At 34.6% G+C, this 27,208-nt stretch overlaps 1 pseudogene; it reads left to right on the forward strand.

Annotated features, from left to right (window-relative positions):
• Window positions 1–12,237: 12,237 nt before the first annotated feature.
• On the forward strand, window positions 12,238–25,342 carry LOC132295025 (large ribosomal subunit protein eL6-like; annotated as a pseudogene).
• Window positions 25,343–27,208: the final 1,866 nt, after the last annotated feature.

A 27,208-nucleotide genomic window follows, 5' to 3' on the forward strand; every position in this document is an offset into this window, starting at 1 on the left:
AGTATCCCCGTACTATAAGGGATAGTAAATGAGTGTCATGTATTACAAGGACCTGGGCTGAGTGAATCCCGTAATCCGTATCCCCGTACTATAAGGGATAGTAAATGAGTGTCCCGTATTACAAGGACCCAGGCTGAGTGAATCCCGTAATCCGTATCCCCGTACTATAAGGGAATAGTAAATGAGTGTCCTGTATTACAAGGACCCGGGCTGAATGAATCTCGTAATTCATATTCCCGTAATATAAGGGATAATAAATGAATATCCTGTACTACAAGTACCCGGGTTGGATGAATCACATAATTAATATCCCCTTATAATAAGAGATAGTAAATAAAAATCTCTTATTTAAGAGGTGAGCTGAGTAAAACTCGTAAAGTTCAATTTCCTGACGAGCTGAGTAAAGCTTGTAAAATTTAATTCCTTCATTAAAGGAGTGAAACTCATACAATTTATTCCTTTATCAAGGGAGAGTACTGTTCCCTCGGGTGCCAAAAAAAAAAAAAGTTACCATTCATGAACAGTACTCGCGGGTACTGTTCCCTCGGGTGCAAAAAAAAAAAAAAAAAAAAAAAAATTCCCTGAGTCACTATTCACATGAATAGTACCCTCGGGTACTGTTCACAGGAGGGGTTAAAATATATATATATATATATATATATATTTATTTATTTATTACATTCCCAGAGCTAGACGTGCAAGCTTGGGAATGGGGGGCAACTGATTGGGAAAAATATAAACCTACCCTACCCTCGATAAGATTGATTAGATTTCATTATCAAAGATAATGAAATCTGACGTGGTTCAACAAGTAAGAATAATCCTATTATAACTGGAGGAGGTCAAAATGATTAAATCATATTCCCGACAAATCTGGCAACAAATCTTCTATGATTTCGCACAAGCAGAAGATAAGATCAACCATCGACATCGGCGGAACGATTTTGATTCCAATCGATAGCCATAAATAGGGCATCAAGCCATTAAAGAAGGTACGACGTAAAAACTATTATTAATCCCTGCCTTCTTTTTAGACCTTCGTGACTAATTTGATCGTCGGAGAGCTCTTGGCAGGCACCATACCGGTGCCGTCAAGGTTCATCAATCTTCTCCTCTCTTCCTTGCAGGAAAACGGTATCTTATCGGACTGCGCGAATTTCAGCCTCAACAGTTGTAATGATTTGTTTCTAGATGGAAGTTATTACTTTAATTGATAGTTGTTGCCCCTATCCTCATCCCACCAAACCTACCCCCATCCCCCCCAAACCAAAAAATAAGAAAATAAGAAAGAAAAAAACAGCTCCTGTGCTCCCTTTTCTCTCAGCTTCACTGTGTTCGGGCCAACATATTTATGCATAGCACTTGAGATTGCTCTCATTTTCCTCTTTACTGCTACAGGACATTTCAAGATTAATGGTGTGCCTCTAAGTCTGGTCAATTAATCTTATGCGATTGGCACTTCAACCAAGGTCGACATCTCTGGGTCAAGGTGGAGAAAATCGATGACAAGTATTTCTCAAAGAAAGTTGAGAAGAAGAAGAAGAAATGAGAAGACGATCGAGTTCTTTGAGGCAAAGAAAGAGGTTTGTCTAATATTATTATACGGAACATTGAACTAATACAAGGTTTTGTTTATTCTGACCCTTCATTATTTATTTATTTTTTCTTGCGAAATGTAGGAGAAGAATGTTCTCCCACAGGAGAAGCAAGATGATCAGAATTTCTGCTATGGATGAACTTTTGATAAAAGCCATTGAAGGTGTTCCCGAATTGAAGGCTTATTTGGGTGCAAGGTTTTCACTCAAGGCAGGTATGAAACCTCGTGCGCTTGTTTTTTAGAGGTAGAACTTTGGAAAGTTTTAGGACTGATATTTTTCTCCCCCTCCATGTTTTGTTTTGTGTGCACTTGGTTTTAGTGTCTCTGACTCATTGATTATCTAAACTTTATGTTATGTTATGCAATGAAATGTGAGAGTTTGCTTTCCTCCCTTTATTCTGGAGTACAATTTATCTATGATATATATACTTTACAGATTTCTTCATCTTCTGTTGATATTGTTTTGGAAGGTGTTCTTTCTGTGTGTAGTGATGACCAGAAACATTAAAAACCAATATGTTCTATGCTTAATCGAAGCAAAAATGGAGAAAAAGAAAAATCGGAATCTTTTTCTTATTGTCTAAAATAAGTGATTAGTTGGAACTGAGTTTACTGGCCATAACATTCTACTAAAGGAGTGATTGGTTGGAACTGAGTTTACTGGCCATAACATTCTACTAAAGGACATTATTGTAAAATTTGTAATAGAAATGCTTTAAAAATTAATAAGGTTTTTTTTTTTTTTTTTTTTTTCATTCTAGAGCCTTGAGTTGGTGTTATTTTGAATGATGACTTTGAGTATGGATTTGCAGTTGGTCATAATGTGCTTATCAATTAAATTTGGCTGCTGTTTGTATTTGCATTAGGAATTCTATAATATGAAACTGATTTTTATTGATAGAAGCATCTTTTAGTGCTATGAAAAGGGTACAAGGCTGAAGCCTCACTGTAAAGATAAAAAAGTCTGCTATTGATCCTTTGTCTTCCCTACTGCTATCAATAAAAATCATCAAATGATTTACCATTTAATTATTTTAATGGACAAATCAGTTTTGAAATCAGTTGAATTGTTACTTTTCCACAAACTGGGACCATTTAATCCATTCCAAGTAATGAAATTCCTTGTGAAATTTTAGAGCCTTGAGTCGGTGTTATTTTGAATGTGATGTATTTGAGTATGGATTTGCTTATCAATCAAATTTGGCTGCTGTTTGTATCTGCATTAGGAATTTTATAATATGAAACTGATTTTTATTGATAGAAGCATCTTCTATTAATAAAAATCATGAAATGATTTACCATTTAATTATTTTTATGGACAAATTAGTTTTGAAATCAGTTGAATTCTTACTTTTCCATAAAGTGGGACCATTTAATCCATTTGGACCAAGTAATGAAATTCCTTGTGAAATTTTAGAGCCTTGAGTCGGTGCTATTTTGAATGTGATGTATTTGAGTATGGATTTGCTTATCAATCAAATTTGGCTGCTGTTTGTATTTGCATTAGGAATGAAACTGATTTTTATTGGTAGAAGCATCTTCTATCGATAAAAATCATGAAATGATTTATCATTTAATTATTTTTCTGGACAAATCAGTTTTGAAATCAGTTGAATTCTTACTTTTCCATAAAGTGGGACCATTTAATCCATTTGGACCAAGTAATGAAATTCCTTGTGAAATTTTAGAGCCTTGAGTCGGTGTTATTTTGAATGTGATGTATTTGAGTATGGATTTGCTTATCAATCAAATTTGGCTGCTGTTTGTATTTGCATTAGGAATGAAACTGATTTTTATTGATAGAAGATGCTTCTATCAATAAAAATCATGAAATGATTTACCATTTAATTATTTTTATGGACAAATAAGTTTTGAAATCAGTTGAATTCTTACTTTTCCATAAAGAGGGACCATTTAATCCATTTGGACCAAGTAATGAAATTCCTTGTGAAATTTTAGAGCCTTGAGTCGGTGTTATTTTGAATGATGTATTTGAGTATGGATTTGCTTATCAATCAAATTTGGCTGCTGTTTGTATTTGCATTAGGAATTCTATAATATGAAACTGATTTTTATTGATAGAAGAGCATCTTCTATCAATAAAAATCACGAAATGATTTACCATTTAATTATTTTTATGGACAAATCAGTTTTGAAATCAGTTGAATTCTTACTTTTCCATAAAGTGGGACCATTTAATCCATTTGGACCAAGTCAAATCAATTGCTGTTGTGATGCAATTTTGCACACGACAAAAACATCACCCTCACCGTCACCGACCAGTCTCTCTAAAACCCTGGGTTTTTGTCCTTTAAAAACTCTCTCTGTCTCTCTCTCTCTATTTTTGCTAAGCTAAAAAAGCACTCTCTCTCTCTGTCTCTTGATTTTTTATTTCAAATGGGTAGTAGTGTTTGCAAGATTAAGGAGGGTCTGATAGTGTTCTTATTGATAATTGTGTCTCTTCTACTTGTAGCAGTAGAAGCTCGAAGGCCTTTCACTGTGGAATTCCCCACTCCCAATCCTGTATCATATGTTCCTAGTTCTGCAGCCGGAGCCGGTGGTGGTAATTGAAAGTTACATGCAGGTGAGTAAGCTAAACTCTCTTTTTTGATTTTTGATTTTATTTTTTATTGTAGCAATTGTCCAATTTCAAATCCAAGATTACTGTGCATGTATTTTGAGTAGCACTGAGATTGTGAAAGTGACCTTACCTTCATATATATATATATATATAAAGAGTAGCTGTATAGTTGCCGGAGATGGTGGTATTTGTCTTGCCGTTGCCGCCTTAAATCATCACATATGTCCCTGCCCTTCACAATTATCACAAACCTCGTATCTTTCTTTTGCACCGCCTCTCTGATTGTGATCACGTATGTTTCGGTTTCCTTTTCCGTTGTCGTCCTAGCTCACCGTCACATCCGCTTTCAGATTTCCCTCTTGAGGCCGTCTCCGGTAAACGCCTTCATAGACGCCGGAATCGGAGTTCCCCTTGTGATGAGAGTTCCGGGCGGATACATGAAGATGAGGGTTCCGACGACGACAGTGCTGGTGATCACCGCCACCACGTCGGAGACTAGGCGGATGGGGTTCCGTCTGACGGCCCGGATGATCACCGCCGCTAGTGACTATTGAGGTGGAGGATGAGGCGACGCTTAAATTTTTTAGTTTATACAATAAAATCATTTTTTTCTTTGTCCCTAGGCATTTATGGAATATATAAATCATAAACTTTTTAGTTTGGTCACTATTAGTCAAGAATATATCAATTTTGTTTAGATTTATATACAGAGAGGAATTAAATTAAAGCAATGACATATTTATCAAAAAAAAAAAAAAATTAAAGCAATGACATAAGATTCAACACAAGGCACTAGATTCAAAATGCATATATGGTGTTGGTGTTCTAATGTTTTTTTTTTTTTTTTGATAAGTAATTGGTGTTCTAATGTTAGGCTTAGTGAAAAATCTATATAATAGAAACTATAAATTCTTTAATGCCGAATTTGCAATTTTAGTTTTAACACTTGTTATTAATTTATACTTGTAATCATGGTAGTTATTAATTTGTTAGTAGTTAATAATTAGATTTAAATGGGTCCGATTTTTATTTATTTAGTTGTGCTCAATCACTAGGTGGCAATCATTGCAGATTTGAAAGGTGGAAAGCGGAAAAGGATGAGGAAGAGAGAATGTTGTGAAGATGAAGACCTAATAATGTATTACTTATGTTTTGCTTAATTATATTCGGGATCAATTATCTTTGATGTTTATTTCAAACATTGGTAAATGATGCTATTTTAATAAAATTCCGCTTCAGTTTATATGATTTGCATTTCAAATTTTGTGTATTCCACTTTTTTCTTTTATTTTTTTTTCTTACTTTTATCATGTTTTGTATGACCCGGAAGCTGAAATTATAATACCATATTTTGTATTGCCAGTCCAAATGTCCAAAATCTGAATCCATGCATTGAAAACTGCTTACTGCTGGAGAGTTGTTTTTTGTTTTTTTTTTTTTGTTTTTTTTTTTTTTGGGAATTGTAAAAGGTAATATATTGAAAAATTAATACTCCGTAATTACAAAATCAAGCCTGAGGAAGGCTCAATTTCATTTTATACAAGAACCCAGCCCAGAGATGAGCAACCCAGCCCAGAGAAGAGCAACCCAACCCAGCCCAATAGGAGCCATCAATAACCAACCAAGCACGACACTCAATAAATAACTGCTGGAGAGTTTGTTAAAGTGAGTTTCTCTGGCTCAGAGGGATCATGGTCATTTCCTTCTGCTATTATTATAATTATTAGTATTATTTTCATTTTTTTTAGCAGGGAAGACTATATATATATATATATATTTATTTATTTATTATATTTAGCTGACAAGGAGCGGAAGGGTTAGGATGGTCGAACCGAGGCTCACACACTGCTGATGGGAATTTCAAACAAATATATATATATATATATATATAAAATGAAGGGTCACATTGCAATTTGAATGTAATCTAATTGGAAGGTTGGATGGATGAAAAATTAAAATAAATTCGTAATAAACTCTAAACTAGTTTTGATGTTCATGTTTTATAAAGTTAATTAGGTCTCTTTTACGTGTTTGCATGATAGCTTGGATGTAGATGAAGCATTTTCAACACAAATACTACTTTATTATTCCATCTAAAATGAAGTTGTAAAGATTTGGAATTGTAGATAAAGCAAACAATAAATCTCATATTATATATCTATATATATATATATATATATATATATATATATATATATATATAATTAGAGAAAGATGTTAGTGGAAATATTCACTAAAATACAAATTTTCTCTCTACTTTCAAAATTTTCTAACTATTTAAAAAAATATTAATTGTTAACAAACTTAATAATCCTAAAACATTTAACAAATTATTTCACACAAACATATTGGATTTATTTAAAGAAAAGATAAGAGAAAGAGAGAAGGCTCATCAAAGAATGGCTTTTTGTCAATAGAAGACAAGTTCAAAAATTCAACTTCCAGTATATGCAATGCAAAAAAAAACCTTTGAACTATGGAGTTTTTGCAACTAACTCCCGAACTACAAAAAACCTTCCTAAACTTTTAATTTATTACAATTTGCTCACTTAGGCCACCGAAAAAGAAAAAAAACGAAACTGCCATTCCAATAAAATGACACAGTTTCTTTCAATTTGTTGCAATTTGTCCACTCAGGCCACCAGAAAAGAAAAAAAGACAAAGCTACCCTTCTAATAAAACGAAGCAGTTTGCTTATAATCTCAATTTCACTCAAAACAACATTTAACCCACTAATAGGATTGCAACAAGAGATAACAACCAAACCCTAACCCACCTTCCTTTATTCACGGCAAACACACAAAGAGCAAAAAAGGAAGCCACTTTGACGCCGCTTTGAACACTTCGATCATGGTGATGCACAAGCAGCACTGCTTTGAATACTACGATCGCAATGGAGTTCTCGATACTTGGAGCTCGCCAGTATGAGCTGTGTAGCCGATGCTTGGAGCTCATCGGTGTGAGCTTGGTGTTGTCGACGGGTCTTAAAATGAACAGCACCAGCGATGAAGAAGAATATCGAAGCTACTGGGTCTGAAGTTGGTTTGCTGAAGTTGATGGTTACCAAAGCTCAGTGGGTCTTACCGGAATTTGTTTGGCCGGTAAGTTCAGTTACAGCACCACCGACCTTTTTGTTCATCGCCGGTGAAGTTCATTCCAATTTAATTAAAGGATCTTCTTTTGAGTAATTATGAAATAACAATTTAAAATTATATTCACAAACTTGTTTTTGCTACCTGTTATCTTATTTCTATCCATCTTTGATTATAATGCTTAATCCATTTATAAATTGTTCCCTAAATATAAATCTAAGAAACTTATCTCATGGATTACTTGACATTTACCTTTTAAGTGTATCTTATGGCAATTACATCATGAGAAGGGGCCATTATTTTTTGTTCTATCAGTTGTTATTCAAAAATTGATAGTATAAAGTCAACTTTGTTCCCACTTTATTCCTTACTTGTGGTTACAATTGTAATGACCTACTCTACCACATGGTATGATATTGTTCATTTTGGACCTTAGCCCGCACGATTTTGCTCTTGGGTTTTACCTCAAAAGGCCTCATACCAATTGAAGTAACACATATACATATAAGTACTTCACCTTTCCATTTCCCAGGCGATGTGGAATTGTGCACCCGTAACTTACTAATATGGTAGCCTGTCAGTATCTCGCACTCGCCCACGGCACACCCGCCCACAGGGCCATCATAATCTACCCTCCTTGGAGGCCCGACGTCCTCGTCGGCACACTCTGGCTGGGTCAGACTCTGATACCATTTGTAATGACCCACTCCACCACATGGTATGATATTGTTCGCTTTAGGCCTGAGCCCGCATGGTTTTACTCTTGGGCTTTACCCCAAAAGGCCTCATACCAATTAGAGTGACACACCTACATATAAGCACTTCACCTTTCCATTTCCCAGGCGATGTAGGATTGTGCACCCGTAACTCGCCAGTGTGGTAGCCTGTCAGTATCTCGCACCTGCCTATGGCATACCCGCCCACAGGGTCATCACAACAATTTATTTTATGCATGAACTTGAACTTCTCTACCCATATCCATGGCTTTGAAAATCACATTATTCAGTTATTATATCAAACTTCACAAATTTGAACCAGAGTCTAAAGAATATTGTCTATACATTTCATTGCACTTAGCTATTTGACCCAAGATTCAGTTGGTTTAGTTTAGTGATATTAGACAATCAGATTTCTTTGCTATACAGGAACACATCAATGGGCCAAGTATAGAAATTCTTTGTTGCCTTATTGGGCATCCTCGTGAGCTCGCCGACATTCAGGCCCGTCATTGTGGTCGCCGGTCCATTTTTGGTGACTCATTCATGCCATCCTTTCCACTGTCATTTCGTCAAGCTCGCTGCCATCGCTGGTCACACCCAGCTTGCGTGCTCACTAGTAAATCCTTGTGCCACCGTTCTCTATCCTCGCGAGGAAACCAGTTGCAGAGTTCGTGATTTGGGAAAATTTGGTTAAAGTCATGTTTGGCTTTGTTACTCATTATAAGGACTGGGATATTGGAATCAAACGGTTGGAAATTAAGGATACTTTTGTCCTTTCATGCTTTTAAGGGTAATATGATCTTTTAAAAAAATTCAACCAAATTTAACTGACCTCGGCCCTAGGCAAAATACGGATATAATCTCTGCCTCCACTGGACAGAATGAGTACCGACCTCACATCGATAACATAAAACCATGGAAACAAAAAATGTACTACCTTCGTCCCACATTAGAGATTCATTTTTAGAAATGGGAGTTTTTAAGGGGACATGCATTTAATGCATTGTCCCCTTTTAAAATTACCAATTTGTCCCTTTCTAATTTAAATATATATAATTACAAAGTTTGAAATTTTTTAAAAAGATAAAAGATAATGATGGAAATATAAAATTTATTTGCTTTGACTTTCAAAGAGAACAACTAATTTGAGACATGTAAAAATAAAAAAATGGACTACTAATATGAAACTGGGGGAGTAATACAATAAACAAATAAACACCAACAATATGATAATGAAAAAAACTAAAAAATTAAAAACAATATATATATATTCGGCTTCGAAAACCTAACCCCTCATTCCAAACGAAAAAGTCACACCTGCTATAGAAAGCCTTTTCCCAAGAGATACGAAAACAGGTCACGGTATAACAAGAACAAACTCTCCTTTGCAGATAAATATCTCTCCTCTGAGAAAAATAGACAGAAAAATGTCCCTCCTCCAAAACATTTTCAAAAGAAACTTGCCACCACAAAAGCAGATATAAAATGCTTCAAGTGTGGCAAGATGGGTCACTACAAACACGATTGCAGAGCCAAACAGAAGATTATATAACCGGGTTCAAGGCTGGGAGGGTTAAACACTAAATCTACTCCTCTTCTAAGCATGAGATGAGTTTTAATTTTTATTACTAAATTCCTATTCCATTTAAAGACTTACCAAATTCGTTCCATTAGAGGCACCGTACCATTATTATTGTTATTATCATTATTACTTTTTTGTACCACAAACAGAACAGAACTAAGTTGCTGTTATCAATTAGATCATTTAAGCATCTTCTATCAATTAAAATCATTTTTAAGGTCGGCTCAGTTTTGAAATTAGATTCTAAGGTCGGCGGCAGTTGGCTCATCGTTAACATGACAAATTTTTTTTTGGATCAAAACGAAGATCAAAATTTTTTGTTAAAATTTTTTTGGATCAAAACGAAGATAAAATTTTAACATAGGATTTTTTTCCGTTGGAATTGAGGTTGTTCCTCATTTTCACCAACACAAGATCTTGCTTTTTAAGAGCGTATATAATTATTGCAAATATAAATGAATAAAATAAACAAGAACCATATGTATAGGTTACGAAAATCTGGCTAAGATCACAGCCTATTATTGAAAATAATATTATACCTGACCAACTTTCATGGTCTCAAGCACAGGATGCATTCAACCCACCATATATTACAGTTGTCCTTGTGGGCACTCAATATTTCTTTTGCGAATCAGGTCTTGAATGGAGGTTAATTATCACTCCTTCAAATCCGGTAAGCAATTTTACGACGTCCACCTATTCAATTTAAGGGTAAAAAAGTAATTTTACTTTCAATTTATTAAATGATATGCATAATGAATAATGATTGTTAGTCTAGTCTATGTAGTGTGGACACACCGATCGCGGGAGTGAAAATCAGTGAAAGTGTTGGGGTACCGAAATTGCAAAAATTTAAAATTTGATCTTATTTAATCGTATACTATTGTGTGTAAAATGTTTTTAATATTTATACATATGTCAAAGATATTATATTTTGTAGAATAATAAAATGTAATTTCATAAGCACGTGTTTCAATCATAAGTCACCTTATTTCTTCAATGTTATGAGATACAGAGTATTAGTAATAATTAAAATACAAATATATATATATATATGTATATATATATATTTTAACTCTATATATATTAGATTTAGATTCTTAAAGAAATATGGTTTAAATTTTTGTACATGAAATAATTACTTTAAAGAATTATAAAACAATAAATTATTAGTTACATTTTGATAATTGTATTCATAGTAAATGTCACGTATAGAAAATTCGAGGATTGACAAAAGGAATTCGTAAATTGATAAAATTAAGATTCATAAATTAGGGACAAATTCACTTTTAGAGGCCAAATTATTAAAAAAGTAAGGTGGAAGTGGACACGACTATATATAGATTGAAGTCGAACACCTTAAGATAATAGAGAGTAATCCAACCGTTGGGCTACGATGATGTTTGTTAATTATTTTTATATTTTTATATCATATTCCACTACTTTGTTATAACTTTTTAGACTATATATATGCTATTCTTTCTTTAATGAAAAAAATTAAATACTTTATTATCCGGTAGACTTGTATTAAAAATGTGGGAAAACATCCATCTAAATGTTTGGAAATGATCGGATGAAGTGTTAGCTAAATATTCAATATAATAAAATTTAATTCACATATTTTCATTGTTGGACAGAAGTAGGAGGAGCATCGATGCCCAATACAGACATGACACCATACTTGTACAACTCTTTCATATAACTGTCTGTACTTTTTAGTTATTAGTTGATTAAGTAATTGGCTAATTAATTGGTTGGAATTAATTAATATTTGAATAAATGTAAAAGTAAATAAATAAATAAATCATTTAATTAAGGGACACGACACCATATACTCCTTCATAACTGTCCATACTTTTTAGTTATTAGTTGATTAAGAAATTCGCTAATTGATTGATTGGAATTAATTAATATTTGAATAAATGTAAAAATAAATAAATCATTTAATTAAGAGTTGCGATGCACATCCTGAATGTATTAAGTAATTCAAGATTTGTATCTTGAATTTATCCTGAATGTATTAAGTAATTCAAGATTTGTATCTTGAATTTTCGTGTCAGTAATGTGACTATTTTCTAATTCAGATTTTATAGAACTTGTAAGCCAAAAAAAAAAAATGGACATAAAGTTTATTGATGGCATTCTCACAAAAGAATACTCTTGACATAATTATTTATAATAAAAATTTGAAGTTGTTTGGATCAATATTTCATAGAGTAGAGAAAACATACAGTGTATATATTGAAACAATATTTCATAGAGTAGAAAAAAAAATTGGATCACAACGAAGATAAAATTTATTTTGTAAAATTTGAGTTGTAGGGATCGTTGGATTAGGCACGAATCTATAATGATCTTAAATTTTTTGTTATTAAATTTTACGCCTATAAATTTATATATTTTTTATATTTATACCTATAAAATTTTAAAATTACTCCCACTAAAATTATAAAAAAAATTCCTTTACATAAATTTATTACCCCTCATATAAATTTTCAAATCCGTCTTACTGTTGATCACCGTGAAACAGGCAAAAATACATGAAATAAGATGATTAAATTTCAATTAGTAATTAATTGAAAGTGGTTAAATCTAAAGTCAATTAAAAAAACATTAGAATTGTAATAGCACATTTAATTCACTGACATGGATCCTCATCACTCTATTAATTACCTAAATCTTTCCAGTGTGATCTTTGAAGAGAATGGTTGATTTTAGGCATAGGCTCTTGGCCAAACACGGCGGCGCTTCCACACGCCACCACAAGAAACCCATTGAGACTAAACCCGCCGAGAAGCCACCAAAGTTATACCCCTCCGACGATGTCAATAAGCCCCTTGTCAACAAGAACCCAAACCCACCAAACTCAAGTATCTCTCTGTCTCTTTATTTATATATATATATCATATTGGTGTGCATTTTGTATTTGGTCTTTGATTCATAGGTGTGTACTGATTTTTCTCTCTTTGCATTTTATTTTCTCTCTCTAGGGCTAGTATTGTTCCGGGTACAGTGTGATTATCCTGGCTGGGAGGTTCAAGGGGAAGAGAGTCGTATTCTTGAAACAGCTTCCATCTGGGTTGCTCCTAGTTACTGGTGAGATTTTTCACCTCTATTAATGTATTTACAAATTATTTATTCGTTTTCGTTGATTTCTCTTTGGTAATATTGGTCCTAATATAATTAATTTCTGTCATTTATTTATTTTTTTGTAGTTTGTTATTGGTTTCATCTCAAGTTGATTTTGGGTAATTTAGCTGTGCTAATTTCGTAGTTAAAATATTGTGGTTCAAAAAGTTTGTAAGATTGTGTAGTGGTTAATTAATTGTCTGTCCTGGATTTAATATTTGTTTTTCCCACAATTTTTTATGAGTATTTGCTGATTGACTTGGGTGCAACACAGACCAAGGTTTGTGTAACAAAAACTATTTCAATTGAAATAAGTATGAATTCTGTCACGAACTTCCCTTGCCACCACAAAGTTACCTTATCGATATAGCAATAGATAGCTCTATTTGTAAAAAAATTTGGTAGTTTGTCATTGGTATAATGCCTAATTGATGCCTTACTCGTCATTGGTAGTTTGTCATTTGTATAACGCACCTATGTGGTTGTATACTTGTATGCAATGCAATGTGTGGGACTTAGAGTTGCTTTTCCTTCTGATCTTCTTGACGAAGATTTCTCAACTCTGAAAGGCTGACAGAACATGTCCCGTTACTACTTGTCAGGACTTTGATCTGGTTTGACCAATTATTTTGGACAAGGATAATTTAATTACAAAAAGCTAAAGAAATGTATAAGCATCTTCTAGGATATTTAATGTTGTTTCTAATTTTGCTATGGTGGTGTTTGTAGCTAGTTTATATATATTTCTTTGGATGGTATAATAGTAATGCTTTCGTATGTATGTATATTATACCACGATCACTTTGCTGGGTTCCTTTCTCATGTTTTTGGATAAGGTTTGTAGGCTATGTCAGTTTGATATTTGTACCATTGGACCTCATGCCCCTGCTAACCTGATGCTGGTTGCCTTGGTAGATGCTTCCGTACAATTTAAGTAACTTGTTTCTTGGTATACAGTTCCACAATGTATTGACTATATATAGCCGCCTCAATCTATGATTTACTTAGTCCCCACACAGTCTTCTAGATCTAGTATTTACGTTTGAGATGGTATGTGACGTAATTGCCGGCTGCATCCTCATTTTGTGTTACAGTAGGTACTAGGGGTGCCAATTTGTCTTATTGTGTCATGACATGGGAATTATGCTATATGGGTCGACATGGACACAACTAACACGACACGACCAGTTTAACTTGTATAATAAATTGGTAAAGACCTGAAATGACACATGACACGGCAAGGCACGTTTACTTAAAGTTTCATACTATTAGGGTAATTTCAAACACGAATACGCCACGTTTAATTAGTGTGTCGATTAGATTGACATTATTGAGCCAAACCCTAACTCACTTATCTCTTGTTGTGTTAGCGTGTTGTGCCAAGTATTGCTGCACCCCTAGTAGGAACCATAAAAACCCTATGCGACCAGAGTTTCTAGGACTTGATACCGAGCTTCCTATTTTACAATTCTTGGTTATAGGTCTTGCGGTCCTGATTTTTCTCTTGTCTCAATATATCAACTTGAAAGAATATCATCATTGGGATCCATTCACTCCCACAGTGAGGCCCTGATTATTTCATGGGGTGTTGAGGACTACTTGAGAGTTGTAAAATCACCCCCATTATCCTAAATAGCTTGCTGCTTTACTTATCGAAAAAAAAAAAAGGCTTGCTGCTGTTGGTTCTGGTTCTGATTGTAGTATAACTGGAAACAGAAGGCTCAAACCTCTTTTGGTTTTCAAAAACACTGAAATGAAATATTATTTAAAATGCACTTCTATTATTTCTAATGCCAACCTCATTTGCAAATTTGTGCATTTGGTTCTTTTTATTGATCTCAACTTATATGAAATATAGGGTAAATTGCACTCACCTCCCTTGAGGTTTTGTCAAATTACACTTAGATGAAGCACTTGACATTTATTACTTTGTACTCCCTCCAAGTTTGGTGTATGCGCTCAAGGACCTCCCTTGTTGGTTGATAAAATTTACTAAATGACTCAACTACCAAAAAATTTACTAAATCATACCCAAAGCATACCAAAAAATCATTTCTTTCTTTCTCTAAAATACCCCAAATTCCAATTCTTTCTCTCTCAATAATCCCCCCATGTGCCATTTATTTCTCTCTAGAATCCCCACCAACTCCACCCTTCATTGCCATCATCAAGCCCCATCACAACAATTCCTATATGCCAATTTCCTTCATTTCGGAGCAAACACCCAAAGAAATAATATAAGTAAAGTCATTTCCTATTTTTGAAATTGAAATGGATAATATATATACCAAAAAGACATATATGAGTGTGTATATATATGTATGTGTTTAAGCAAGTATGAGTATGTTTAGCATCAATGGAACCTTTAACACGGAAGGAGAGAATTAGGGTGAGGAGAGGAGATACAAGAAGATGGCAGTGGTCGAAAGAGTTGAGAGGAATATAGGTTTTGGAAGATTTGAGATCTAAAATGTTGTGGGTCTAGGGTTTTAGTTATAGTGTTGGGTAAAATGCAAAAAACCCCCCTAAACTATTAGGAAACTTGCAATTAACCCCCTAAACTACCAAAATTGCAGAAAACCCCCTGAACTATACAAATTTGTTGCAGGTCACTCCATCCGGTGACCGTCCGTAGGCGTGGTTGTCACGTGACAGACAAATTATTATTTTTGGACAATGATGCCCTTTCATATATGAAAGTACCAAACTGTCCTTTTGTCATCTTCTTCTTTGCTGGCAGTAATATATACACACCGACCACTGCCACCATCGTCTGCGACCACCACCACCGCCGTCGCCGCCGCCGCCGCCATTACAACTGGAGACCCATCTACGACCACCACTATAACCACCACCACCGTTCCTCTCGCCCGTTACAATTGCAATCAAAATCAAGAGCGAGACTAACCACCAACCTTGACCCAATTTCAGCGAGTTTTATCGTATAAACCAAATCCAAACCGAAGCAGAGCATCATCATCCAAACCAAATCAAAATGTTTCAACGACCTAAATATTTAGCATCCAGCAACTCCGGTGAACACACCAATAATTACAGAGTCTCATTTTTCCTATGCTTGGGTGTCCTTCACCGTTCATCTTCAACCTCGCACCTGTTGCATATGTCGAATTCCTCTGGACAAGACATGTACAATGTTCATCTTCTTCACATACCCTTCTGTCTATATACAGAGACATATACAATGTTCATCAACCGATTATGGGAATTGGAGACTAGAACAACGTGGGTTTGAGAAATCTAAGATCAGGGTTTCAATTGTGGAGATTGGGATCGATGGGACTTGATGGTTTTGAAGGTTCTTTGAAAAATCAGAGTTTGATATAATTGAACAAGCAGTTCATAAAGGAATTGATTCAGATTCTATACATAGAACAATATTTATATACACACGGATTCTTGGGAAGAAGATTGTTGGATTGACATAGAACTATATATAAATATATATACACGGATTTTTGGGAAGAAGATTTTTATATAATTGAAAGAACAATATGTTCAGGGAATTGATTCAGATTCTATATATAGAACAATGAATATATACACACACACACACACACACGAGGATTTTTGGGAAGAAGATCTATATATATATAGAACGATATATGTCGATTATATAGAGAGAGAGACTTTCTGATTTTTGGAGAAGGAAGGTTAAAACGACGCAGTCTTTGATAAGGGTAAACTGGTATTTCTATTTTTCTGGCACCGGAAGATGACGTGGTGGGGTAAATTGCAACAAAATCATAGTTTTTTTTTTTGGGGGGGGGGGGGGGGTGTTTGTTTTGTAGTTCAGGGGGTTTGTTGCAAAACTTTTTTGGCATTTTATCCTATTGTGTTTGAATAGGGGAGGCAAGTAATATACAGGAGAGGAGAAAAGAGGGAGTCAGGGGTGCCATGGTGATGACGACGGTGGAAGGAGGTTGAGTGTGAGAGGGGGGTGGGAGTGGTGGTGGTGGGGGTGGCGACGCAACGCCAATTGTCGAGTTGCTGGTGGTGACGGTGGCGGGAGGAGGTGGAGATGAAAGAGAGAAACGAGAGAGGGAAAAAAAAAGGGAGAAGATAAAATAGAATTCTTAGGTTTTGCTGTTTGTGTAATATAGTATTTACAGGAAAAAAAAAAAAAAAAAAAAATATATGGGGGTAATATAGTCTTTTAGTTTGACATTATTTTTTTATTAAAATTTTGTTAAATTAAATAAGTGTATAAAAGATAATTCACAAGATTAGGGGAGCTCAATGTAATAAACCTCAAGCGCTCCACCCCTTTGAGATTTGTCCAAACCGCAAGGGAGTTCAGTGTAATTAACCCTAAAATATATTCCACTGCTTTTTGTATCTTCCATCAAAAGTTGCTGAGTTGACTTCCTGGGATATCTGTCGGGTTACTACAAAACTTTTGACACTTTTTCTACTCCCTAAAAGCAAGATCCCCGAACGACCTACTCCCCTACAAGTAACAGAATCCATTTTGGAGGTAACAAGCATTTCACAACTTCTATAAACTTGTATGGCTGTGATGATTTTATTTGTCCAAATGATTTGTTTCTAGATGGAAGTTATATACTTTAATTATGGTTGTTGCCCTTATCCTCATCCCACCCTACCAAACCCAAACCCCCCCTCCCAAAAAAAGAAAAATGAAAAATGAAAGAATAGAAAAAAGGAAAAAAACAGCTCCTGTGCTCCCCTTTCTCTCCGCTTCACTCTGTTCGGGCAAACATATTTATGCATAGCATTTGAGATTGCTCTCATTTTCCTCTTTTCTGCTACAGGACAGATTACTGGTGTGCCTCTTGGACGGGTCAATCAATCTTACGTGATTGGTCCTTCAACCAAGGTCGACATCTCTGGTGTCATGGTGGAGAAAATTGATGACAAGTATTTCTCAAAGAAAGTTGAGAAGAAGAAGAAGGCGAGTTCTTTGAGGCAGAGAAAGAGGTTTGTCAATATCATACGGAACACTGAACTAACACAAAAAAAATTTATTCTGACCTTCCATTATTTATTTATTTATTCTTCCGAATCGTGGGAGAAGAATGTTCTCCCACAGGAGAAGAAAGATGATCAGAAAGCTGTGGATGAACCATTGATAAAAGCCATTGAGGGTGTTCCAGAATTGAAGGCTTATTTGGGTGCAAGGTTTTCACTCAAGGCAGGCATGAAACCTCATCAGCTTGTTTTTTAGAGGTAGAACTTCCGAAAATTTTAGGACTGATATTTTTCTTCCCCTTTCATGTTTTGTTTGAACTTGGTTTTATTTTCTCAACTCAGTGATTATCTAAAATTTATGCTATGTCATGCAATGACGTGTGGAAGAGTTTTGGTTTCTCTCTCTTTATTCTGGAGTACAATTTATCTGTGAAATATGTACTTTAAAAATTCCTTCATCTTCTGTTGATATTGTTTTAGAAGGTGTTCTTTGTTGTGTAGTGATGACCAGAAACATAAAAAACTAATATGTTCCATACTTATTCGAAAAAAAATGGAGAAAAAGAAAAATCAGAATCTTTGCTTATTGTCTGAAATAAGTGATTGTTGGAACTAAGTTTACAATCCATAGCCTATAGGTTGTATAGAGCTCTTAAAACTGTAAAGAGCTATTGCTTATGCTGTGTCTTGTCTGCTTTTGGTAATATGCGGCATATCTATACGCAGGGATGCCTAATATATTTTTAGTTGTCTTACTTTTCAAGTCTGTTAGGTATTTAGCTTTTGAGAGCTCTTGCTTATGCTGTCAAATTGTCTGCTCAGTGTTTTTGATGTATTTTTACCCTTACGATTAGTGTTGGTATATGCATGTTTATACATGGGGATGTGTTTTGGGGCTTGGGATTTTAATGCCAAACATATCATTATTTGATAGCATTGGTATATGCATGGTTTATACACACGGATGTGTGTTTTGGGGCTTGGGATTTTAATGCCGAACGTATCATTGTTTGAATTACTTTCATAGTATGCTGGAAGTGGTTATCACTTTACTTTCCCAAAGACACTGATGTCTCTTCGAGCTCACTGGTGAGTAGGTCATCCCTATTGACCGCTCACCGCTCATGTGATCCAATCACAAATGCACACAATGTCTGTTATTACAAAATCAAGAAAGTGATATATAAAGGCAATAATTTTTTTGGGAATATATTCAGTTTTCAACTCTGATTTCCTTTTCTATCAGCAATGACAATGCGTGCATTTGTGATTGCACCATATCAGCGGTAAGTATGAATAACCTACTCACTGATGAGTAGGCAAGTGTTATTACTTTTCAACCGCTTAGTGTTTTTAGTTGAAAAAATTGCATTTCAATGTTGGTAAATCACTTTTAATTGATACCAGGTTTTAGCTGTAGCTAGCTTTTAAACTGCAAATATGAGTAGAATATCTTTATTTTAGGTAACTGTTTCCGTAGACAATTTTACCCTTTTTTTTACTTCTTATTTTTTAATACAAGTTCTTCATTTTTTATAAAGTTATTATTATCGAATATGGTAACATTTTTTGAAAGAACATTATTGTAAAATTAAAAGTGATTTAAAATCATTTTAGTTACCAAACAGATTAAATATATTTTGATTGTGAAAAATACTTTGTATTAAGGGAGACTTAAATCAATTTTTTTTACTGGCAGTAATATTTTGAAATTGACAGCCCTACTGTGACAAAAGCACCTAATGGTGTTTATCTCTTTCAAAAAAAATTATAGCTTTGTGTTGAGGGATGGCAACGGGCAGGGACGGATTTTAAATTCGTTTATAAACTCTGTCTCCATTGGGCAAAGTACTGATATAATCTCCGCCTCCATTGGACAGAATGAGTACCGACCTCACATCCCTAACATGATACTAGGGCTGCAAGTTGGGCTGGCCCAATCCAACCTTAACCCGAAATCGGGTTGGGTTGGGCCAGCCCGAATTTTACCCAACATGGGTTATGGCCATAACCAGGCCCGGATATTTTGGACGGGTCGGGCAGGGTTTCACGGGTTGATTTTTTTTTTTTTTTTCCCCCCCGGAAGGTTTCGAAGAGAGGATTTATTGAATCCATGGTGGTTATAAGATCGAATATATCCAAAGGAATTGAAATTGCAGTAATATATATATCTAGAAAATTAATCACAAAATCAGAAAGGTAATAATATGACAAATTCTCATGGTTTTAAGTTATAATTAACCTCCAAGAAAAAAATATATATATATACAGAAAAGAAAATCAGCTTCCCAAATCTTTTTATTTTGTTAGATGGAAATACAATTTTCAAATATAGATCCATTTTAGGCTATTATATCAGAACAATTATAATATATATATTTTCCCCATATATATGTGTTGCTTCTTTGGCAGGGAGAGAGAAACCTATGAATAAGAGTGAATTGGATTTTGTATGTGATGGGTTAAATTGTGATGATGAAATAGCTCTCATGTCTAAAAATTTAAATAATCTTTTGAAAGATTTTGGTATTTGATTGTTGATAGAAGCTGGACCAATAAGCTGATGAGGTTGGTGTCTGTTTGCACTACAGTGGCATTTATTGCTTCATCCTATATTATGATTAGGGCTGAAAATGAACCGAGCCGAGCCGAGCCGAGCTTGGGGTTGTTTGGGCTCGGCTCGCCAAAATCAAAGGCTTGCTCGGGCTCGGACGAGCTTGCCTAGGTTGTGCTCGGGCTTGGCTCGTCGTTTTTTTGGTTGGGCTTGGCTCGGCTCGGTTCAAGCTCGTTTATATATAAATATATATATATATATATATAACCACATGCATATACACAAAAACATCTCAAGATCTGTTTATATATGTACACACATACTCAGAAGATGAAAGTCCCATGGGCCATGGCCGTCGATCTCCGTCAGCGCCTGATTCTCAACCATCGTCTGTGTTCTGGGCTGGTGATGTTGTATGGCACTTGTTGGTCTTCTTCAAATTTGAGACCAGGATGAAAGAGAAAGAGTGGGAAGATAGAGAGATATTTGAGAGAAAGATGAAAGAGAGAGATTGAGAAGATGCATAAGAGGGGTAACATAAATTATTTCAATTTAAATAAGTATGTATTCTGTCATGAACTTCCCTTGCCGCCACAAAGTTGTTGATATAGCAATAGATAGCTCTATTTGTACAAATTTTTTTGGTAGTTTGTCATTGGTATAATGCCTAATTGATGCCTTGCTCATCATTGGTATTTTGTCATTGGTGTAACGCACCTATGTGGTGTTGTATGCTTGTATCCAATGCAATGTGTGGGACTTAAAGTTGCTTTTCCTTTTGATCTTCTTGACGAAGATTTCTCAACTGTGAAAGGCTGACAGAACATGTCCTTGTTACTACTTGTCAGGACTTCGATCTGGTTTGACCAATTATTTTGGACAAGGATAATTTAATTACAAAATGCTAAAGAAATGTATACGCATCTTCTAGGATATTTAATGTTGTTTCTAATTTTGCAATGGTGGTGTTTGTAGCTTATATATATTTCTTTGGATGGTATAATAGTAATGTTTTCGTATGTATATATATTATACCAGGATCACTTTGCTGGGTTCCTTTCTCATGTTTTTGGATAAGGTTTGTAGGTCATGTCACTTTGATTTTTGTACTATTGGACCTTATGCCACTGTTATCCTGATGCTGGTTGCCTTGATAGATGATTCTCTCAGGATTCAAATAACTTGTTTCTTGGCATACAGTTCCACAATGTATTGAGTATTGACTATATATAGCTACCTCAATTTATGAATTACTTAGTCCCCAACATAGTCTTCTAGATCTAACATTTGCATTTGAGATGGTATATGATGTAATTGATGGCTGCATCCTTATGCTGTGTTACGGTAGGAACTTGGGGTGCCAATTTATGTTATCATGTCGTTTTCATGTTATGTCATGACATGGGAAATATGCTATATGATTCGACATGGACACGATTAACACGACACGATTATTGAAATGGTAACACCACACGACCTGTGTAACTTTTAGAATAAATGGGTCAACACCTATATATATATATATATAAATATCATTTTGTACTCCACCGAGAAGCCACCAAAGTTCTACTCTGCCGACGATGTCAATAAGCCCCTTGTCACAATAACCCAAACCCACCAAGTTCAATTCTCTCTCTCTCTCTCTCTCTATATATATATATATATATATATCATTTTGTATTTGGTCTTTGATTCATAGGTGTGTACTTAATTTTCTTTCTTTGCATCCTATTTTTTCTCTCTAGTATTGTTCCGGTTACAGTGCTGATTATCTTGGCTGGGAGGTTCAAGGGGGAGAGAGTTGTGTTCTTGAAACAGCTTCCATCTGGGTTGCTCCTAGTTACTGGCGAGATTTTTCAACTCTATTATTGTATATTTTGAATGATTGTGCATGTTTGAAAAGCTCTGCATTTGTCAATTTGATCCATAAGGATCATTTTGTTGATTTGTCTTGGTATTTGGTAATATTGGTCCTAACATAACGAATATCAGTAAATTTTTTAATTTTTATGTTTTTGTAGTATGTAATTGGTTTGAGCTCATCTTAGGTGGATTTTGGGTAATCTAGCTGCTTTGGTATTTTAGTAGTTAAAATCTTGTGCTTCGAAAGTTTGTAAAAAGAATTCAGCTGTTTTGTATTTATTAGTGATTTATTCGTTAACATGTTCCATAAAAGTCATTTTCTTCGATTTGTCTTGGGTAGTAGTGGTCCTAATGTAATTAGTTTCAGTCGATGATTTTTTATGTGTTCTAGTATATTATTGGTTTGATCTCTTCTTAGGTGGATTTAGCTTTCTAATTTTTTAGTTAAAATCTCCTGCTTAAAAAATTTGTAAGATTGTGTAGAGACTTAGTTAATTATCTGTTCTGGATATTTTTTTTTTTGTTTTCCCCAAAATGTTTTATAAGTTGTTACGCATTTATTTGTGCAACACAGCCTGAGGTTTGGGTAATAAACAAAATTTCAATTGAAATAAGTATCCATCTGTCATGAGCTTCACTTGCCATCTCAAAGTTATCTTACCTATGTAGCAATAGGTTACTCTATTTGTATATATTTTTTGGTAGTTTATATGATGTAGGCGCCTCAGGTCGATGGTATAATGCCTAATTGATGCCTTGCTCATCAATTGTTTGGAAGAAAATTTAACAACACTAAAAAATGCCTGCACCTACGTGGTTGTACTTGTATACAATACGATGTGTGGGACTTAGAGTTGCACTTCCTTGTGATCTTCTTAAAGAAGATTTCTTAACTGTGAAAGGCTGACAGAATATGTTCCAGTCACTACTTGTCTGAACTTCGAACTTGTTTGATCAATTACTTTGGACGAGGCTAATTTAATTACAAAATGCTAAAGAAATGTATACGCTTATTCTAGGATATTTAATGTTGTTTCTAATTTTGCTATGGTGGTGTTTATAGCTTATATATAATTTGTTGGATGGTATAATAGTAATATTTTCATATTTTTATATATTATACCATGATCACTTTGCTTGGTTCCTTCTCATGTTTATGGGTAAGGTTTGTAGGCAATGTCACTTTGATGTTTGTACTGTTGTAGTACCTCATGCCACTGTTAGCCTGATGCTGGTTGCCTTGGTAGATACTTCTCTTAGGATTTAAATAACTTGTTTCTTGGTATACGGTTCCACAATGTATTGGCTATATATTGCTGGCTCAATATATGATTTACTTAGTCCCCAACATAGTCTTCTAGATCTAATATTTACGTTTGAGATGGTATGTGCTTTAATTGCTGGCTGCATCCTCATGTTGTGTTACAGTAGGAACTTGGGTTGCCAATTTGTGTTATCATGTCGTATTCATGTTGTGTCATGACATGGGAATTATGTTTGTATGGTTTGACGTGGACACGACTAACATGACACGTGTCATTTGTATAATAAATGGCTAAGAAGCACGGACACGGATATGGGACACGGATACGACACGACACGGACACGGCAACACGGCAAATCCAAAAAAATTAGGACACAGACACGGCGAATAGTATATATATATATATCAGCATTAATAATTTTAAAAAAAAAAACACTGATATGTTTAGGTTGGAATATATATATATATATATCACTGATATGTTAGTATATATATATATCAGTATCTTTAGGACACGGACACGGCGAATTGTGGCATCTTTAGGTTAGTATATATATATATCGGCATCTTTAGGGTAGTACAAAACAAAAAATAGAACATATCAGCATTAAAAATTTTTTTTTAAAAAAAAAGAAATCCAGAAAAGTGTGTTTGAGCCGTGTCTGAGCCGTATCCGTGCCGTGTCCGAAAATTAAAAAAAATAAAAAAATTCCAGACACGTTTTTTGGCGTGTCCGACACGTGTCGGGGCGTGTCCGACGCGTGTCGGACACAGATTCTTTGCCCATTTTGGAGTGTCGTTAAGACCTGACATGACACAACACGGCAACACACATTTACTTAAAATTTCATACTATTAGGATTATTTATTGGTTAATTAGTGACATGATTAAGACAAACCCTAACCAACTTATCTCTTGCTGTGTTAGTGTGTTAGTCTCAAATATTGCACCCCTAGTAGGAACCGTAAAATTCCTGTGGCCTCAATTTTCTTGGTTATAGGTTTTGCTGTCCTGATTTTTCTCTTCTTGTCTCAATATATTAACTTGAAAGAATATCATTATTGGGATCATTCACTGCCATAGCAAGCCCTGTGTATATGTGTTATTTCATGGGGTATTGCGGTCTACTTGAGAGTTGTAAAATCACCTCATCTTAATTGTATCTTACATCTATCCATGAGCTTATCCTAAATAGCTTGCTGCAGTTGTTTCTGGTTCTGATTGTAGTATAACTGGAAACAGCACTTTATAAATGCTAGTACTTTATAAACCTCTTTTGGTTCTCAAAAACACTGTAATGAAATATTAATAAAAATGGACTTCTATTATTTGTGAAGCAACCTCAGTTACAAATGTCTATTCATCTCAATTTATATGATATATATTCCACTGCTTTTTGTATCTTCCATCAAAAGTTGCTGAGTATTTTAACAGAATCCCTTTATGATATATATAAACTTGTATGGTTTTGATGATTTACTTGTTCAGATGCATTGTCCTAATTCCTCCCCTCCCCCCTACGCCCTCCGCCCTCCGCACAAAAGAAAAGAAAAGAAAAGAAAAAGAGAATGAAAAAAACCCGTGCTCCCCTTTCTCTCCGCTTCACTTTGTCCGGACAAACATATTTATGCATACTACTTGAGATTGCTCTCATTTTACTCTTTCTGCTACAGGACCTTTCAAGATTGATGGTGTGCCTCTAAGATGTGTCAATCAATCTTACGTCATTGGTACTTCAAGCTAGGTCGAGACAAGTATTTCTCAAAGAAAGTTGAGAAGAAGAAGAAGAAAGGAGAAGGCGAGTTCTTTGAGGCAGAGAAATAGGTTTGTCAGTATCATATGGAACAATTAAATTAACACAAGTTTTTGTTTATTCTGACATTTCAATTTTTATTTATTTATTCTTGCGGAATGTAGGAGAAGAATGTTATCTTGTGAAATGTAGGAGAAGAAAGATGATATGATATGATATGATATGATATATATATATATACTTTAAAGATTTCTTCATCTTCTGTTGATATTTGTTCTGGAATTTCTTCATCTTCTGTTGATATTTGTTCTGGAAGTTGTTCTTTGTGTGTGTAGTGATGATGACAAGAAACATTACAAAACCAATATGTTCCATGCTTATTATCCAAAACAAAAAAAAGGAAGAAAAAGAAAAATCAGAATCCTTGCTTGTTGTCTGAAACAAGTGATTAATTGGAACTGAGTTTACAGGCTATAGCTCAATAGGGTGATGGTATAGAGCTCTTGTTTATGGTGTGGCTTGTATGCTTTTGGTAAATATGCATATCTATACATGCAGGTATATCAGTTGATATAATCATATGGTAATACTTTTATAGTTTTCTTAATCAACAGAGTCGTTGACGTTTGCAATGTCGGTGGGTGCAATAAAGAAGTAGTATAAGAAAATTGTGTTGAATATTTTAATTGGATATAACCACATTCAACAACAAAATTAACAAATCATTTGTTGATTTGACACCATGTCAACTTATATTACTCGTGCAAGGGTCCCATGGTTTTTATGTCAAAGCAGCGTTTGGAGCTAAAAGTCACACTCGTTGGAAACATAGTTTCTTTCCTTTTTGCCAATAACGGCAGCAGGATTCTTTCCTTTTTACCAAATCTAATGGTGAGAGTGAGCTAATAAAAAGTAGGGTTGAGTGGAAAAAAAAAGATTCAACTTAAAAATTAGTGAGAGTGAACTGAACTTAAAAATTAGTCATTGTTTCATTATTTTTGTTATTTGGTCTTAAAAAATTTAATAAGAATGATTAAAAATCCATATTTATTGATTTATATTATAATAACAGATTCTATTAGATAACGTTGGCATATGCAACCACTTCATAAAAATTCCTTTGAAGTCTTGGTATTTCCTCACCAACAGCTGCGTCTAATCTTATATTTTATCAATACTTTATGTCAGTCAAATAAGGCAGCGTTCACCTTAGCCGAATCTTCTTGACATTTTTTATTTGCAATTAAATGGCAAAAAAAGTGTAATTGATCAAAAGACGTGTTCAATTAATGTGGACCGAAAACTTTGCAATCAATATAGAAGTAATCTCTTGTTTCTACTATAGCAAATATCGTTAGATTTAATTTACCTGACACATTCAGAATCTAGTTCTATAATTTTTAATACTAACGTGAAGTACACGGGCAGCACTCCTTTTATTTTGGGACTTTAAAGATTATATCAATTTTACTTAAATTTTTCTTGGCCTTTCCAGACATGGTCATAGTGTCAACCAGACCATGTCATTTTCTTTATTTTATATTTTTAATATCCTGACAAATTTTAATATTTACAAACTTACGACAACTACATGGTGTGCGAGACCAAGTTTTGGTGGCCTTTTCACACATGATCATATTGTCAACCAGACTCTGTCATTTTCTTTGTTTTATATTTTATATTTTTAATATAAATTTGCCTGACAAATTTAAATATTTACAAACCTACGACAACTAGATCGTGTGTGGGACCATAATTGGGAGGTTTGCCTTCGTTATCTAAAAGTTGTGCCAAGATCTTGATACTTATTGAGCGTTATCATACTTATCTCTTTTGTGGGACCACGCGGTGATAAGAGGCCGTAATAATGAAATCATGTACGCACGCATGACTCACGCATGACGCAACACGCAAGGGCTTTAAAACAATAAAACTGGGTTCAACAAATAAACTAAGCACTTGCACTCAGTTCTCATTTTCCTTACATAAAAACTCTCTCTCTCTCCCTCCATATTTCATACTACTACAATGGGTAGTGTTTGGAAGGTTGGAAAATTGATGATGATCATTTTCTTGGTGATGAATCTGCCTCTTCTAGCAGTAGCAGCAGAAAGGCTTTTGAA

This window comes from Cornus florida, unplaced genomic scaffold (genome assembly GCF_030987335.1).
Source record: "Cornus florida cultivar Cherokee Brave unplaced genomic scaffold, ASM3098733v1 CherokeeBrave_3.0.0_Hap2_Chr02, whole genome shotgun sequence".
NCBI lineage: Eukaryota > Viridiplantae > Streptophyta > Magnoliopsida > Cornales > Cornaceae > Cornus > Cornus florida.